Source organism: Aptenodytes patagonicus, chromosome 7 (assembly GCF_965638725.1).
Source record: "Aptenodytes patagonicus chromosome 7, bAptPat1.pri.cur, whole genome shotgun sequence".
NCBI classification, from domain to species: Eukaryota; Metazoa; Chordata; class Aves; order Sphenisciformes; family Spheniscidae; genus Aptenodytes; species Aptenodytes patagonicus.
In genome coordinates, this window is record NC_134955.1 from 56,604,911 (window position 1) to 56,623,428 (window position 18,518).

At 38.1% G+C, this 18,518-nt stretch overlaps 1 protein-coding gene across 5 annotated transcripts in view; it reads right to left on the reverse strand.

Moving 5' to 3' along the window:
• The window catches only part of DICER1 (dicer 1, ribonuclease III), a 74,139-nt gene that overhangs the window by 42,518 nt on the left and 13,103 nt on the right, over window positions 1–18,518 (reverse strand). For 2 of the 5 annotated variants that reach the window (XM_076345372.1, XM_076345371.1), the window contains exons 2-3: window positions 10,578–10,643; window positions 9,569–9,706 (exon numbers count right to left, since the gene is read on the reverse strand). The exons of 1 other annotated variant lie outside the window; for it this stretch is intronic. The gene's annotated coding sequence lies outside the window, so the exon portion shown is untranslated. Of the gene's footprint in view, window positions 1–5,170; window positions 5,199–6,534; window positions 6,588–9,568; window positions 9,707–10,577; window positions 10,644–18,518 lie in introns of those variants that run through there. 2 more of the 5 variants (XM_076345373.1, XM_076345374.1) reach the window with 2 other exon arrangements.

The window sequence follows — 18,518 nt, forward strand, 5'->3', positions numbered from 1 at the left end:
GTAAGTGCTAAATCTCATACTATTTTCAGCAGAAAATGTTAATTTTAAATTTACATGCACTTTTCCACTTAAAGATTTGTGTTTATCAAAGTACCAAAGAAATTCAAAAGCAACTGTACTTTATGGGGCAAAGTTCATTCTAGGCATTTGGATTTACACATGTACATTTCAGAATAAAGTCCCATTTATGTTCTGACAGAATCCCATTTAAAATATCTTTAAGAACAAATTTTTAGAAATAGAGCTGTTTTAGCTTTACTTCAGGAAGGACAAAGATTTGATTTTCTAGAGCACAGGCATAAATAAGTATCACATTTTCCATTTCTCTTTCCAACCAAAAAGTCTCTAAGGCCAGTTAAAGCTTTACATACACACACACACACACAACAGGAACTTTATTCTAATCAGCGGGAAAACAGGAACTACACAAGAACCTCAGTATTTTCAAATCAACAGATTCTGGTAAGGTTATCTATTTAAGGAACTGGCAGAAGTATTCTAAATAATTGCTGATGACTCTGATAAGGGTCCCTTTCCCCATTAGTCCTTATCAGGTTAACCACCAATTTCCAGAAAGATATTCTAATTGATAAACAAACAAACATTCACAACTTGATGACAACTACACACTGGAAAACACTTTCCTACTAAGGCTATGAAGTCCTCATCACTGAGGGTTTTTAAAAATGTTTGCTATATGTCAGGAATGATCGAGGGGAAGGGAAAAAAAAAAATCAATTCTACCTTGCCCAGGGAAACTGATTAAGGCATGACGATATAGAAAAATATTGCTGAAGTATAATACAAACATACTGCATAAAATCTAAGAAATTTTGAATACTTCTCCCCTTTAAATCAGATACATACCCTATTCACAAAACAGTATTTTCAAAAGTTAGTTTTCCTCAAAATTCCTAGATACTCTACGTTCATTTTAGCATTAATCTCAAAATGAGAAATGCATAAAATTGACAATGCTTTCAAATTTAATGATTCATTAGAAATACATGAGGAAAAGCTAATTATCATCCTATTGCACAGAAACGTCCTTGCTTTTCTATATAACAGGAAAGTTGGTTAAGTTTTGCAAATGTGCAGTAGGGGAAAAAAAAACAACTGAGAAAAGTATGATATGGTATCTAATAGAAAATATTAACCACTAATGATTATCAGAAATAACTGTTTTGAGGTATTACAAATAAAGCAGTATAATTTTTTTAAAAAGTATTCATTTATTTTTGTACTAGAATGAAATTTTATTTTATTTACCATAGTCTTCACCTAATAAAACATTGTAGCTCTTTGTCATATATTCAAATTTTTAAGTTAAATATTATAATTTGGGCCATGTCTAAACACTGATTTATATTCTAACTTAACTACTATTAAATAACTACGGGAAGCTCTGACAAAAAAGGTCAAACCGATTCTCTCTAGTTTTCCATCTCAGGTATATCTTGTAAAATAAAGAGAAGGCAATACATTAAATTACATGACCACTCCTCTTGCAGATTCATGCAGAAGTAATGTCACTTTATAGATATAGTCAGAGATAAAGCTTTGTCTCAGTTTTTTCCAAATAGGTAGGGGCGGTCCTGAAGGACAGCGTGGTTAAGTTGAAGTAACATTGTTCTGTTCCATTATAAAGCATTACTTCTCTTTTGAAGACAAACATTCAGTATTAAACGCTACTTAGTGAAAGAGGGTAAATATAACTTCTTGGTCTTTGACTCAGCAATCGATGTACCTCCCCCTCCATCAAAAATAGTATTTCTTTACTAGGAAAACTGTGTTGACATTGCTGGAATCTTGTCTGATGTTTTAATTGGAGCTTCACAGAAACTGTCAGAGTGAGAAGACTCCAGAAAGAAAAGATGTATTCAAGTGTTTAAAAACAAACAAAAAAAAAGGAATGAATGTACATTTTGACAGGACATACTAAAGAATGCTCTTGACATTTTATCCAATTTTTTTTTCCCAGTTCATAGAATAGAATCATAGAATAGTTTGGGTTGGAAGGGACCTCTAAAGGTCATCTAGTCCAACCCCCCCTGCCGTGGGCAGGGACAGCTTCAACTAGATCAGGTTGCTCACAGCCCCGTCCAACCTGTCCTTGAATGTTTCCAGGGATGGGGCATCCACCACCTCTCTGGGCAACCTGTGCCAGTGCCTCACCACCCTCAGCGTAAAAAATTTCTTCCTAATATCTAGCCTAAATCTACGCCCCTTTAGTTTAAAGCCATTCCCCCTTGTCCTGTCACAACACGCCCTGCTAAAAAGTTTGCCGCCATCTTTTTTATAAGCCCCCTTCTGATAGTACTGATAGGCTGCAAGAAGGTCTCCCCAAAGCCTTCTCTTCTCTAGGCTGAACAACGCCAACTCTCTCAGCCTTTCCTCATAGGAGAGATGTTCCATCCCCCTGACCATTTTTGTGACCTTCCTCTGGACCCGCTCCAACAGGTCCATGTCTTTCTTAGGCTGAGGGCTCCAGAGCTGGACGCAGGACTCCAGGGGGGGTCTCACCAGAGCAGAGCAGAGGGGCAGAATCCCCTCCCTCGACCTGCTGGCCACACTTCTTTGGATGCAGCCCAGGATACGATTGGCCTTCTGGGCTGCAAGCACACGTTGCTGGCTCATGTCCAGCTTTTCATCCACCAGTACCCCCAAGTCCTTCTGGGCAGGGCTGCTCTCAATCCCTTCATCCCCCAGCCTGTACTGATACTGGGGGTTGTCCCGACCCAGGTGCAGGACCTTGCACTTGGCCTTGTTGAACCTCATGAGGTTCACACAGGCCGACTTCTTGAGCTTGCCCAGGTCCCTCTGGATGGCATCCCGTCCCTCTGGCGTGTCGACCGCACTACTCAGCTTGGTGTCATCTGCAAACTTGCTGAGGGTGCACTCGATCCCACTGTCTCTGTCATTGATGAAGATATTAAACAGTACCGGTCCCAATACAGACCCCTGCGGGACGCCACTTGTCACCAGTCTCCATCTGGACATTGAGCCATTGACCACTACCCTCTGGATGTGACCATCCAACCAATTCCTCACCCACAGGACAGTCCACCTGTCAAATCCATACCTCTCCAGTTTAGAGAGAAGGGTGTTGAGGGGGGACCGTGTCAAAGGCCTTACAGAGGTCCAGATAGGCAACATCTGTAGCCCTTCCCATGTCCACTGCTGTAGTCACTGCATCCTAGAAGGCCCCTAGGTTGGTCAGGCAGGACTTGCCCTTGGTGAAGCCATGCTGGCTGTCTCGAATCACCTCCCTGTCCTCCATGTGCCTTAGCATAGCTTCCAGGAGGATCTGTGCCATGATCTTCCCAGGTACAGAAGTGAGACCGACTGGCCTGTAGTTTCCCGGGTCTTCCTTTTTTCCCTTTTTAAAAATGGGGGTTATGTTTCCCCTTTTCCAGGCAGTGGGAACTTCACCGGACTGCCACGACTTCTCAAATATGATGGACAGTGCCTTAGCAACTTCATCCACCAGTTCCCTCGGGACCCGCGGATGGATCTCATCGGGTCCCATGGACTTGTGCACTTTCAGGTGCCTTAGATGGTCTTGACCCTGATGTTCTCCCACACTGGGCGGTTCTTCATTCTCCCAGTTCCCACCTTTGCCTTCTGCGGCTTGGGTGGTGAGGCTCGAGCACTTGCCGGCGAAGACCAAGGCAAAAAAAGTCATTGAGTACCTCCGCCTTCTCCGTATCCCAGGTAACCAGGTCTCCCGTTTTGTTCTGGAGAGGGCCCACATTTTCCCTTGTCTTCCTTTTATCCCCGACATACCTATGGAATGAATCTCCAAACTCATGTAAATCTTCTCATTTATTTTTTCAGTCCTTTAACCTAAGCTACCGTTTCAGCCTGAGTCTTTCCAGATTATCTAAATAGATAAAATGGATCAATACGATATTGCTTTATTTAATTGCAAATAGAAAACAACATAGTCTACACACATCATAAAAATCAGTAACACACCATTATCCACTTCAGTTATAATACAAAAAGACTCCTGTAAATTTTTCAAGTGGTTTTATACATTTCAAACAATGTCTACAAGCACATGCAGGCTCTGTTCTAACAATTCAACTAGTAACTTTATAGAGTGTTCAAATCCGGCACAACTAAAAGATGTTTTGGTTCAATCCCTCTTTGGAATTAGTGGCTTCATGGCTGTTCCTTCACCGGGACTCCATAGCTCTGGGTCATGGGAGACAACCAGCAGGAAAGATACGTATGTGCTATACAGTTGCATGTAGAAAAGATGATCATCCTTGACATTCTGATCTACTGAGCATTTGCATATCAAATGTACTGATGTTAATCAGTATGTGACTAATCAAATTAAATCAGTCACGTCGCAAGGACAGTAGCATGATACACAATCTTCCCCAGCCACTGCTAGAAAGCATCTGGAAACTCTGGGCACTGCTAATAAGTGAAGCTTTTGTATGAACTGACAGCTCAGGTGTATGATTAGAGTAGGGGAGAAGGGAGAAAACATAGGGAAGGATGTGTTGTCTCCAACACCCCCCCCCCCCAAGCTTATAAATGAAGCTTCCCTTCAATGTATCTAGTTTCTCTTTTTATATTCCAGTGAGTACCATGCTAGTTGGTAACACACAGAGAAAATCCTTTGAAGAACACAAAAGTCTATCATGACTACAGTATTTCATTTAAATGATCTCAGGCATGTTTCTCTACTTACATATAGCAACTCATGTGGAAACACAGCTAGTGTTTGCTTTGTTTAAAATGACACATGGTCACAGCCATCATAATTGCTCAAGGCTAGAAGGGACCAGGAAGAACACCTAAACCTTTTGCATAATAAAAGCTAAGGCCGATTCCCCAATAACTCTTGTATCTAAGCCCAGCCACTTCAGTTTTATAAATCACTTTAGATCAGCAGTGTCTCCTCTTTGTTTACTATTCCACCTATTTTGTGTTTCTTTTCCAAATCATAAGTACAACCTTCGGAACACATAAAATAGCTATCACCAGGAGGGAATTAAGGAAAGAAAACCAAACTTATTTGAGGAGGCTGCTAATAAAAAACAAGCACAGGATCTAATATTTACAAATAAGCATATCTCCTTTGCCACACACTTCATGACAGTGATACTACGTTAGCTACCCCACTGCAAGAAGCAAGGGAATTTATACTTACACGTGGTTCCAGCTTGATCTGGAAAAGCCTGTGAAACAACACATACTCTAATTTTGGTTTCTGTGTATCTTCATAAAAGACCTGCCCTAAAGTATAATCATCTCATTGAGATAAAAAAGCATTCTCAAAAAACCTTTGAAGTGCAAAGGAAGAAGTACATGCACATTTGTAACTTGAAAAGTAACCACAAGCAAAACAGCATTGCCTGCCGCTGTTAACTATACCATTATTACCCTACAATCTGACAAAAAAAAAAGGGGGGGGGGGGGAATTTAGCTATGATAAACTGCACAATTAATTAGCAAAATAACAGAGTTCAGCTCGCATGAGGCAGAATGCACTTGAAATAGCTTAAATTCCCTCCCCACTGTATGCTAACTCAGGTAAAAAGAAAAAGTTTTCCTCCCTAAAGCATCAATGTTACTTCCTGATGTGCTAAAGTTTCCTAGTCCTGGCCTTCCTTTGTATTATTTGTATTGGAAGTATGTAAGATCTGACAAGATCAATGTCAACGTTATTACGGGAGTAAGCCAGAATAATGAAGTAATTGTATCTTTCTAAGTCTCTATTTCAATAGCAAGGAAAAATATCAGGTTCTTCAATAAAAGAAAAGCAGTACAGGACCATCTAGAAATAAAAACGGAAAAAACATCTACTTGAAAAACAGGTTTCAAAACTGAAAACATTTGAGATGTAAGTACACGTGTTCAGAATTTGTGGACAGAAGTCAACTGAACGTAGCTAACAAACTAGCTTACAGGGAAGCAGAAAAAAACCAAACTAGTCCTGCTTATCCAGCATGAGTAACAAAGGTACCTGCTAAAATGTTCCATCTTTATCCACTGCGTTATTTTGAAAATTGATAGGACAAGAAACTATAAGAACTTGCTGAAGCCGAATTTGGAGGGAGAAACACAGGAAACAAGTTCTGCTTTCTGTGGCTTTAGGCTAGGTTGCAGAAGCTGGACAAAGCAGCACAGTGCCCAAGCTTATCTGTTCTATTAAAGTAATAGTGAAAGGTCCAGTTTTATGGCCATCAATCTTGATAGTTTTAAGTGCAAAATCCACAACTTGATGTCCTTACTTTAATGCACATTTATGTGAACAGACAGTGAACTGCAGATCTAAAACTAAACCCTTGTTCTACCGTTTAAAGAACTTTATTTCAGAAGGGCATGAGGTTGGGAATGAACAGGCAGCAACATCTAATAGCAGTTTCTCCCCATCTACAATAATTCTGGAACTGTGGCGTAGGTTTTTCAGTCACAGGACTATACCCAAGTCAAAGCATTCCCTTGGTGCACAAAAAAATTTCAAAGTTTACTGCACTAAGGAATACAAGCCAAACCAAGTAGGGCACTCACCTGGAATAAGACATCCTGGATCTAGTCCTGCGCCAAGGACTGTTCAAAACATTTATGGAATGACACTCTGAAGTAAACAGAGAAGAGACTAGAGTCCTGGGGACACATCTTTCGAGTTTTTACCACCATTTGTGTGCACTGTGTTATATTTGTACCAAGTTAATGCAAAACTACAACTATCTCCTATTAACAACAAAAATTTATTACTGCCATACGCAAAGTATTTAATCTGCTTTCTCCACTAACGTTGATTTGTAAATTTGTACCCAATATAATCCTTGTGATACAAAAATTATTTCTAATGCTCTTTCATCTTTGTCCAGGAATGTCTAATTTATTCTCTAAAAACAGTCTCAGCATCAGCAAAAAAAAGTTTAGCCTCAAGGGGTGGGGAAAAAAATATCCACTTAGTATAAAGTAAATAAACCACAATCTGTACAAAAAATATATGAACAGAATCTTGCTGCTTGAATATTCTCTTACATGAACACCTAAAGAGTCTGAACATCACATCCTTTTTTATGTCTGAGTGCTACATGAAACATTAACTTGCTGAAAGATCTAACACAGAAAATTCTTACTTGGGTAATGGAGGAACAAATAAAAAGAAAACTGAAATATTATAAATATAAAATACAGAGGAGAAAATGAATGTGAATGTTAATTGACAAAAAGTAAAAATATTCACTGAGGATGTTCCATACCAACTACTGCAGAAGTCTGCAGTAAAGTGACTTCTACTTACACTATAAGCATTCAGCGGCAAGAATTGTTTTTGCTCAAGTGAAGGTCAACACACAAGATTCCTACATTGTCTGATTTCTAAACCTGTTTTTAAAAGTATACTTTTTAAAAGGATTTAACTTTTCCTGTGACAGTCCAAAAGCATTACAAAAGTTTATTTTGTGAATATTACTCCTGTAACTTCAGTTCTCTTGGAGAACTTAAAAAAAAAAAACAAACCACACCCAGTTTTTATTTGGACCAAAAAAAAAAAAGCCCAAGACTCAAAAATCTCAGAAACAAGTGAAAGTTTCATTTTCATGGGAAAGGGGTTTTTCCCCTTCATTTAGCAGCCAATATCTAAGATACTTTGAAAATTAAGCACTGAGATTTCTGCTCCCAACTCAAAATTCAAAAGTTTCTAAACGACATCATTCAGCCCAGAAGGTCTAAAGTAAAGAAATACTGTCAAACAATATTATTCAATAAGATGAATCCGAAATCTCTTTTATATTATGCTATCTTTAACATACCACATAGCTGGACAAGACACTCCTTATCCATTATCCTTCAAAGACCTTCACCACATGCATTGCCTAACAGCAGTTTTTATATTTGGTCTTACAATATTCTTAAAGGGAAAACAAAACAAAACATATTTCAGATCTGTTCCCTTTCAAGAGGGCAAGCAGAATACATAAATGCTTACAAAGCTCTAATGTAAGCATTCCTGTAAGAACCAGCTTCCCTGGTTTCCCTAGCACAATCATCCATATTCGTTGTGAATATTCATCTTGAACTAGAAGATTTTTATTTGTTCTGTTTTTCTGATACAGAACCAGTCTAACAGCACAAGCAGAACATTGGTCTCTAATAGCATACCAAGACCTACCAAAGCAGCAAAGGCTGCTTTCTGTTATTCAGAAAAGTTTCATTAAAGAGCTTATTAAATGAAGATTACATTGACGCTCTACGTTCGAATGAGCTGCTTCTGAAGCATTTCTACAAGCAATACAGTATAGTTAACAGCTGGAATTCCTGGCAGACTCCTCCTAAACGTCTGTATATAGGAGAGAAATGGAGTACAACGTGACACTTAGCAGACTCAGAAAAACACACAATCCCTTAAGTCCTTCATCTAGTGTTCAGTCACCAGTATGACCAAACCTGGACTTGAGGCAAAAGCTTAATAAACACTTTCCGTTGCAATTATTCTAGCTCTATCAGAGCCAGCAAGACACAGATCACACCAACAAAGTTATGCTGCTGTACACTGTAACAGTCTCTAAAGCAACAGGATTATACCACTATGTATCAGCATAGCATACATGGGCTGTAGGACATTTACCAGTACAGAAATAAAACATGAAAACAAAAATTAGTTTTCTATCATATCTATAGTGACACCAGTACATGAGGCATTCAGAATAGGAGTCTAGAAAGGGGATGTTGCTCCTTTAACAAATACAGACATGCAGCCCGATTCTGGAACAAACTGTTTCATTTTTTAAAACAATGTGTATAAGGCCCTGTGCAACAGTCCTAACTATGTAGTTGCTTAATCAGTGGTGCAGAACTGGTGCTATGCAGATTTCTCTTCTTTTACCTCCTTAACACAGAGGACAAAAGATAAAACGTGAAGCCTATGGCACCTAAGATGCAAGGCAAGGTGAGGACCAGTGAAACTATATACATTTCTGTCTTCACTATGTTATCAAACTACATATCAATTTTTCTTCTACATAGCTTTAATTGGACAGCCTCTTTTCTTGTTTTTGCTGAACTCTAATTCAAACTGAAGGATACTATTGAAACTAAGGTCTTAATTTATCTGCCATTTACTTTCCTCACCATTTACTTTGTATCTAGAACAACTTATAAATTCAATTCTAATTCCAACCCTTCATACCTCCCCTCTTCCCACTTTTTTTTATTTTTTAAATTGACTGTATTTCACCAACACAGACATATTTGAATACAAAATCCACAAGAAACATTTAAACACACACACGCCCTTTTAAAAAACTGAATACATTTCTAATCATATTCAGCTTTGTAAGAAATATCAAAGCATGTGTTTCATAGCAAACAACTTTATCTATGCCATTGCTGTATCTAACCATCTATGGATAAAATAAAGTAGCTACTTTCATTATTCTTTCCAAAGAAATTCACAGTGAATTTCTATAACCTCACGCACAGAAGTTACTTTACTCTATGGTCCTGAAGAAGCTTTAAATATAAAATAGGAGAATACAGTGAAGTAATACATAAAAACCTGCTTCTCCCATACTACAAAGCATAGTCTTACCGTTTTAATTTCCGCAGTCTCTGTGTTTATGCTTCCCGAACTGCATTTTGACATCATGATATCAGCTTGTAGATTAATCACATAATTTGCAAGCTTCGGCTCTTAAAAACAACAAAACCTATGAACTATAAAAATGATCTGAAAAGGAATAGCAGAGTTAATTGTGGCAATTCAGTTGCTTATAAACATTTAAATGTGTCAACCCTACACTGTAACTTGCTGACAGAAAATGAACTATTTAAGTCCATCTTGAACATGAATTATTTTAGTTTAGTAGAAACAAAAATTTAAAAGTGATTTAAAAGCTAATTTTTGGTAGTTTAAATGTGCAAGTAAAGTGTACTTCCCTAATCCTATTTAACAGGTTACTATGATTAATGCTAATAACTGGTTCACGTGAGAAATACAGTACTAGTATGTTCTACATAATTTTACTATGTTCTGTATAATTGTACTGCTTTTTCCATGCACACGTATTTTCATTTGAGTTAAATGTTAAAAAATCCTAAAAAAAACAGAATTCATTCTTTAAAGTATTTCAATTTGAAGCCGTAAATACAGTAAACTCATGAAAAAGCAACAACCATTTCTTCCTAAGTATATTAACACGTGTTTTTTAATAAAAGTAAAAATATCATGCAATTAAAATGGTCATTTGCATAAAAATACATTTAGCTATACAAGTAAAATAAGGAAAGATAGTAATTCATGACAAAGAATTTCACAGATGTATTAGCCACTCTGTAGAACCACAACTTAAAACAAAAATACCGTATCCAAGCAGATCTACAATGTTCTCAAAGCTCTAAAATAAAAAAATTACGCAATATATTCACCTAAAGTATGAGTTTTCCCAGACCTAAAAAGAGATTCTGAAGCCAAATTTTTTTAAATCAATACTGAAAACTTAAATACAAAATGGATCTTGATGAAAATTTCTACTCCCATAAGTTCCATAAAGTTAACAAGAAGGACACTCCCAAGATTACTTCAGTATGTTCATTTTTACCTCAAATGCTGATGCTGAGCTTTTCCAGAGTCTCCAAGCCTGTAATTTTGTTTCACCCTAGGTAACCTAAAAGGCAATATAAAAAGAGAGCATTTTAACATGAACTGCCATAAAAATCAATTGTGCCATGTGGTAGTCTGCTTTCTTGCATTTTAATATTTAGCTCTGTAGCAACAGCACATGGTCCTTCAAAATCTAATTATCATACATCCTTTTTTGGCTAGGGATACAGGCAGTCAGTGTCTGAAAGATCAGCCTTAGAGTGCTCAGGAGATATTTGCATATTTTGTTTTATCTGCTAAAGTAATTGCTAGCTGAGTCCAACCAGATTTACAGTTTTCCTTCCCTGTGCTCCCTCCAGGCATGTTTCACCTAATACAGTAATGAAATCTTGAAGAAACTTATCATTCAACACATTTAACAAAAAAATCTTAAAGAATGTATGTTTCGAGAAAACAAAATAAACAGTTATTGTTTTATTTTACAACAAGACTATGTAGGGAGTGCAGCACAGAAAATCTGATGAGTACTGCATTCATGTACAAAATAGGCCTACAAAAATTTTATTCCCAGGGCTACTTTTTAAATATGTGTTTGCACCATGCACACATCCTTTTTTTCCTGCACAAAATACAGCAAATTGCTGCTAAGATGCAGCAACTAGAACTTAAATTTATTATAACATGTCCCTGTTATGCCTAGGTTATTCATTTATTCACCACTTCTAAAACATGGACCAGAATATGTATTCCACTGAACCAGAAAATAGCCTAACAACAGAAAACTCTCACATGTCTGGTAAAAATACAGAAATATACTCTACTTCATATTTGCAAGAAAAGCAGAAAGGAACAATATAGCATTTAGTTACCCCACCATATAACATGAACAGCAAAAAAAAAATTAAACCCTATCAGTAAAGCCAATGCCATATATGGCTTCACATAGCAAATTTACTTTATTCCCTAATTGTAGATGGCAAACAAAAAGCTTACCGATCAGCAGGTAAGATCAGGGAGAACCAAAAAAAAGTATGTAATTCTCCACTAACCCCAACAATTTCCTTTGGCACAAAGCCGTAAAACAGAAGATTGCAGCTTTAATCGATTGGCAGACGTGAATTACAGTAGGCCCTTTTAATGCTGAAGCCAACGTAAAACCAGACAGGCCACATTCCTGAGATGCAGTCAAGTTCTAGTACAAAACAGCGAGCTTATATCACATTAGCATCTAAATGGTGTTGGTGCACCCACTTAGACCAAAGCCTGTTGTGGTAGACGGCCAATCCTTCCCATCTGCAGGCCGAAGGCATCTGCAGCTTGCCAATGATCCCAGCCAAACAATGGACACAGCGAGGGGTTACCACAGCAAATAACATAATAAATGCTGGAGGGGTTGGTTAACTATAACATTGGAGTCCAATCTGATAAGATTTTTTTTTTTTACCACATTAAAAAAAAATTATACATATACATCTCATTTTACTCTACAGTGACTGGGGATCTTGTTAAAAGAAAGCAAAAGGGACAAAAAGGAAAAACTAATGACATTGACATTGCTAAAACATAGACTTCTAGAATGTCTTCTATTGAACAGTAACACCATCATTTAAAAAAAAAAAAGGTTTCCATTAAGAGCTCAACATTCACATATTTTATCTAAAGGCAAAAGGCGAGAGTTCCAAGATAACTAGCCATTTGGAGTGTCTAACTAGACACACCACAAACACACCAAATGCTCAAAGAATAAAACAGCAACATGAAAAAAAGAAATCAGTTCCTATAAAGACATCGAGAAGCATCCAAGAAGTGACACACCAGTCACTTCTGCAAATCTCCAGTGCTCCAGCAATCTGCAAGCGACCACTAGTTACTGCTGCAAATCTCAGCCAAGATCTTACAGTATCTCAGCTATTTGCTACTTAAAACATTTGCTAATACAAAAACCAAGTATCCAAATATATCAGAGTATACAGATGAATATATCAACAGGTTTTATTTTTATTTCCTGGTTTTGTAATTCAGTATTTGAAAATAATCATGTTAATGTGATACCTAATTGTTGCTATTAAAAAAGATTGTCAGAAAAAAGAGGACTGAAATTTTAGAAGTAAAAAACCAACTACACATTACAGGCAACAGGCTGAATCTGAAACAGACTATCAATGTTCTTGCTCTTCAACACCATCTACAGTTTGAAATTAAACAACTATTCCCTCCATCCCAATAATGATGTATTTAATTAAACCATTATTCAAACTGTTAAAAACTTGAAAATTAAGTTCTTATCTTGCAAGAAGATCTATGCATCTGCACTCTTAAACTCACAATAGAGCTATGATGAAGTGAATTATCTTCATGCAAATACAAATGAATTCCAGAGTGAATCAAAGTCCTGCAGCATCAGAGGGGGTAAGGTAAAAATTACCATTATGATTGGGAGGAAAAAGTCTGTCTGGGCTGGCATCCTGTCCCTCTATAATTACAGCTGGTCACAGATGCTGGGGGGAGGTGAAGGGGTGACTATAAAACAGGACTCATCCTTCTCTTCCATGTGTTATTCCAACAACCTTGTATTTCAAATATTTTTCTTTGGTTTATTATGGTACAAACAATAAAGTTTGTCAGAAACCACAGTACAAATTCCCTACTGCCTCAGATTAACTCTGAAACAAAATACTCTTAGCATGCAAGGAACTAAGCCTTCTCCATGGGAGTCAGGGGAAAAAAAATTGCACTCAGGACACACCTCTAAATAAAAAATCTGAGCTATATGAACACTCTGAAATACATTTAATAGATTTAACAGCAATTAGAATTAAATTTTTCCACGCAATTTTTAATTCAATTTTTTTCCCCCCAAGCTGCTGCTTGAAAACTAACCCACAGAAAAATCACAGCTAAGTTTATAGATCCTAATTTATGTAGGTAACTCTACTATTATTATATCAATATCACAAGAAGGGATAACTGACGATATCTGTAAATTTATTTATCATTTGGTCCTTTACTTGGGTACCAGATTATTTAATTGTAATTATTTGGTTTATTTATAGGTTATGTTCAAGCCTCTCAGGCACCTATGTCTTTCGACAGGAAGGCAATTAAGCAGACATTAGGGCAGGGATTTCTCTCTTCCCCAATCCGGGGGCAAGCTGCGAGGCAAGTACAGTTCCAAAGCACCCATTGTTCTTGCTTATGATAAGTAAAAGCAGCAGCTGCCCCCTGAATATAACCCCATGTGGGGATTTCAATCCCACTATTTGCATAAACATAAATCCTTTCTCTCCATGTGGCAAAAAGTCAAGCTCCCCAAAACATGGGTGGACAGTTTTCTGTTATCTCCAAAAGTACTAAGAGTCCTACATTACAAAAGGCTTTCTCTGAAGTCATTAATTGTACGATGCAAGATCTGCAGATATTTGGGGGTTAAGTCATGCTCTAGAATTTCCACCAAGTCTAAAATAAGAGTTCAAATCTCCTATAGTTGGTCATAATATCAATTTATGTATCACCCAACAATCAGTGTACAAACAATTGGCTTATTTTCAAACAAGAATGTATTTATTATTAATGGTGCATCAAACTAACTAATGCAACCTTAAAATACGGAAGCATTATGTACTGGTTAGCACATTATTTACTCCAATTACATTTTGGGATTTGTAGTTTTTAATCTGTCTTCCTAAAAAAGAAAGGCTTCCCACCAGTTACACTACATGTCTGCACGTGTTCTTTCCCTGCAAAGAACGTGCGGGCACACTAATGGAATTTTCTTTTATGTGAAGCTGGGATGAAGTCAATATTAAGTTCATAAAAATACGTAGTATAAAGAGACTAATTTTGCTCCCAAATTCAGAAGACATTCAAAGCTGCTCAGGTGCCCCAGAATCCAATCTCCAGAGAAGTAACACCAGAGGGAAAAAAAAAAACCACCAAAACCATAATTCATTGATTCTTTCATTTTACTGAAGAAAAAAAAAATTGAATCATTGGTAAGACATTTCCATAGGCCCACCAATTTTTTCTCAGAATATGTAAGAATGTCTAAAGGTATAGATGAAAATGCTCTGTGCAACAGTGTTGCAAGGGCTCTCAGACAAGATGTGAAGAACAGAATTTCCCATGTCATGATTGCAAAAAAAGAATACATGTGCCTGATTGTAAAATGATCTGAATTAATTCCAAAATGGAAAAGGTCATTAGAAAAGGAAATTCTTAGTATCTTAACCTACATATCTGGCTAACCAACTTACTGCACAGAGCAGCCAGAAAAGGTTTTTATGTTCAGCCATTTCTCGTTATAAGAGCTGAGAATGAACCAGGCCAGCGTTAATTATCTGTGCGCTGATAATCTCAAATCAACAAATGCAGTGCATTCTGCAGCATTAATGGACCAATGCTAAAAAACTTTGTGCACCATGAAGCACCTTACATGGATTCCAGGTATTTTGAATTTTCTATTTAAAAAATTAAAATAACCTTTAATTTAACAGTAGTAATTCATGCTTCCTATTTGAGTCAAACTAAAAAGAACTGCAATCTTTAAGGCAGAGGCTTTTATATCATACTGAAGCATTAGGCCTCAGCATAGAAACAGGTACTTAGATCATACATACCTAGTTGAATACAATGAACATCATGTTAAAAAGCTACAGCATTTTATAGATACTGTTATTTCCCTCCATATAAATATATGAATTTAGAATAGAACATGATCATTCCTTTACATTCTTTACAGTTAATAAAACTAATATAAGACTTCAGCAGGTCATATCAATTAACAATTTTTATTTATTTTAATGCATCAATCTTCACTTTTCAGTATTGTCCAATAACACACATAGATTTGCATACCGACTGAGATTTAAAACTGGTGCGAAGCCATAAATATTACATTTTAACAGTATAAAGCTAGAAGCTTCATGTAGTATTTTCATATCACAGGTTATTTGTAGCACTGTTGACCTTCAAGAACAACTGACATGATACTGAAACTGATTTAGATATATTCAAGAATTTACTTGGAGAAAAGGTAGCGATGGGAGAACTTAAGTCCTTATCTGAGGTAAAACACTATTAGAATAGAATCATAGAATCATTGAGGTTGGAAAAGACCTCTAAGATCATCGAGTCCAACCGTCAACCCAACACCACCATGCCCACTAAACCATGTCCCTAAGTGCCTCATCTACTCGTCTTTTAAATACCTCCAGGGATGGGGACTCCACCACTTCCCTGGGCAGCCTGTTCCAATGTTTCACCACTCTTTCAGTAAAGACATTTTTCCTCACATCCAATCTAAACCTCCCCTGGCACAACTTGAGGCCATTTCCTCTCGTCCTATCGCTTGTTACTTGGGAGAAGAGACCGACACCCACCTCGCTACAACCTCCTTTCAGGTAGTTGTAGAGAGCGATGAGGTCTCCCCTCAGCCTTCTTTTCTCCAGGCTAAACAACCCCAGCTCCCTCAGCTGCTCCTCAGAAGACTTGTTCTCCAGACCCCTCACCAGCCTCGTTGCCCTTCTCTGGACACGCTCCAGCACCTCGACGTCCTTCTTGTAGTGAGGGGCCCAAAACTGAACACAGTATTCGAGGTGCGGCCTCACCAGTGCCGAGTACAGGGGCACAATCACTTCCCTACTCCTGCTGGCCACACTAGTTCTGATACAGGCCAGGATGCCATTGGCCTTCTTGGCCGCCTGGGCACACTGCCGGCTCATGTTCAGCCGGCTGTCGACCAGCACCCCCAGGTCCTTTTCCGACAGGCAGCTTTCCAGCCACTCTTCCCCAAGCCTGTAGTGCTGCATGGGGTTGTTGTGGCCGAGGTGCAGGACCCGGCACTTGGCCTTGTTGAACCTCATACAACTGGCCTGGGCCCATCGATCCAGCCTGTCCAGGTCCCTCTGCAGAGCCTTCCTACCCTCGAGCAGATCAACACTCCCGCCCAACTTGGTGTCGTCTGCAAACTTACTGAGGGTGCACTCGATCCCCTCCTCCAGATCATCGATAAAGATATTAAACAAGACCGGCCCCAGTACTGAGCCCCGGGGAACACTGCTCGTGACTGGCCGCCAACTGGATTGAACTCCATTCACCACAACTCTCTGGGCCCGGCCGTCCAGCCAGTTTTTGACCCAGCGCAGAGTACACCTGTCTAAGCCGTGAGCCGCCAGCTTCTCTAAGAGAATGCTGTGGGAGACGGTGTCAAAGGCCTTGCTGAAGTCCAGGTAGACCACATTTTTTCTTTTACATTTTTACCCAAAAATAGATACTGATTAAAACTAGGACAGAGTAACATTACGAATGTAGACACACAAAACTGAGGAACCATAAAAGTGCCTTTAGAGGCATCCAGGAAAATCAGTAAAATTTCTCCTATTTTCAGTCAGCACATTCATCGATACCAAAGACATCCTTGACGCCCCCTACTCCCTCCAGAACAACGTTTGCACTAAGCCCGTCTGGCAGATATTCTTCAGAAAGGCAATGGTACACCTCTGATCTGAGTAGGGATCTGAGGACAGGAATGTGGATCCCTGAGCCACTTCAGAGTCCTCTTGGATAACACCACTGCCCATGCCACTCTGAACCTCATTTCCTCTGATCAGAGCAAATCATTATACTAATACTCATCGCCCTGACGGCCAATGAAACCTGACGGTAAAGTTGAAGTGGTCCTGACTCCCCAAAAGCTTCCAAAAGACCCACTGCTTTTTCTCCTAAGTTTGAAGATGGGCTCATCAGGGATTGAGAAAGATCTTACTTGTATAAAATGTACATATAAGAACTACACGGGGGAAAAAACAATGGACCATGACAGTGCTGGGCTATTTCCTATCTATCCAACTGGTGTTTTTCCAGTTCTATACGGATAATTCATTGTTTACATATTATGTTGAACTTGTTAGTCACTGTGGTCTGGATCAAAGAAATTGCCATGGCTCAGCAAGGTGCTGCAGAGGTTTTTATGAATATTCTTGATGGACTAGGTCTCCTGTGCTGAAATATCACGCTCACATCTTCAATATTACAAGAAAAAAACAAACCAACAAAACACTAAAGTGGCAAAAAATAACAGTATGTGATGAGACATGCTTGTTTTGTGTATTCTTAGTCCTGAACTACAGGTAAAAAAAACTGGAACAGTTTGCAAAGACTTGAGGACTTCATCTTGTGCTGTATAACTTAAAGTTTCCATTGAAGAAAAAAACCCTTTATTTTTAACAGATGCCTTAAATGGAAGTCTTAGGTTTAAGAGTAAATACTGAATCATGATTGACTTTGAAAAATAAAAATATTCAAGATCCACAAAATACAACTGGAACAGCTTCCTCTCCCCAGTATGCAGAATCATAGGTGTCTAAACACTGACTGAGAAGCTTTACATTTTAAAGCTTTTTCTTCTCCTTTGAAAGCTTTTCACATTCTGATCAACTATGACAGATAGTACAAGGTCAAACAGATAAACAGCCTACCATGTTAGTCGTGAAGTACCCCATTCATAAGGGTCCCTTAGCTCCAATACTGATGCAACTAAGCACCAGTAACACTTTCAGTGCACAGACACAAATCAGAAAACAGACCCATTCCTGATTCAACCATCTGTCAATCTTCCACAGTAGCAAAATGAATGCAATATGAAAAATAATTGGAGATAAAATAGGTATTGTTGAGAGATTTCTCTGAATGTGTATTAATAGGTATCTTTACCTAATGCCAAGTCTACATAACAGTTAAGGATCTTTTCAGTCCAGTGCAGCATTAGTCCAATTTTTCATGTTAACTCTGCACAATACATATATAGTAATGGATACTCATACTATGTGGCTAAAAAAAGTATCCAAGTTGCTCCTCCTTGTTGAATGATAAAAAAGCTTCAAAAACTGAAATAAGCTGTTTTGCCACAGCCACCATTAAAAAAAAGAGGGGGGGAGGGGGA